The sequence below is a fragment of the Perkinsus marinus genome (genome assembly GCF_000006405.1).
Source record: "Perkinsus marinus ATCC 50983 genomic scaffold scf_1104296960718, whole genome shotgun sequence".
Classification (NCBI taxonomy): Eukaryota; Perkinsozoa; order Perkinsida; family Perkinsidae; genus Perkinsus; species Perkinsus marinus.
The window spans coordinates 3,066-4,190 of NW_003206006.1; positions in this window are offsets into that span (position 1 = coordinate 3,066).

Genomic DNA, 1,125 nt, shown 5'->3' on the forward strand with positions numbered 1-1,125 from the left:
AGGTTTCAGCTGTCTTAGTCGTGCTGCACGACTCGTGCATCAATTGCTGCCATGAATCGGCAGCCGACCATCGACAGCTTCTCTACAATGACCACGTCGACACCTCGGAATGAGTCCTGCATAACTGCAAGCGCATCTCCTTCAAGGGGTCCGAAGGTTGCCTCTGTGAGAGGTGCAGGTAGACGAAGTGCCGAGTGTATCGTCATCCCATATAGTAGAGGCGCAGCGACATTTCCTGTTGGAGCCATAACGCATATAGAACCATCACCGAACATTTCATGGCAGTGCTTTATGACCAGTTTTATCACATATGTCTTCCCAGTGCCACCAACACCATGAAGAATGCAAGAACGACATTCATGTGACTCTGGGTCCGCGATCAACTTGGAGATGAAATCATAGGCTCGGCGTTGACCGCGGTTTAGGTGAGTCACTTCGCCACTTCTCAGATCAATCTGAGGATGGAAATCCTTCAAGCCATCAACAAAGGATTCGGCCTCCTGATAATTTGTAAACCCCTCTCTGCATAAGCGAGTGCGTTCTTCGGCAATGTCGAGAGCAAGATGTTCACCATCATCATCATCCGATACATATGAGAGTAGACCTGGGCGGAAAATCCTCATATACTCTTCCTGGACGACGTCCTCTCGAGACATGCCCTATCCGAGTCGCTGACTGACACTTCATCGTCGTCTACTTGGTTCCCATCTGAACTCCCCGCCCCCTCGATAATTTGGTAGTGTGACAGATCCCACCCAAGGTGAACACCCTCCGAATGGGCTTGCATAGCTCGGTCATGCCACGTGTTGTAGTCGCCATTGCATTCATTCGCGGAGCGTAACGGGTTTGATCCTAAGCATAACGTACGCCAAAACGTATCCGCTCCGATATCGTTAGCGAGAGAAAAAACTGCTGCTTTGTATCGTCAGTGACGATTCGTCACATCTGCTGCCTGAAGTGTCCGGTTACCGGACTCCGGTACCAGGCGGTAGCCCAGGATGAGACCAAAGTCTCCAACGACCGAGAAGCTCTGTGTCCATATGTCGCCTTTCGTGGGGTGCCGCTTCGTTCATCGGACAACCTCATTCTGATGGTCTACACCGATAGCATCATGCTATCAGCATG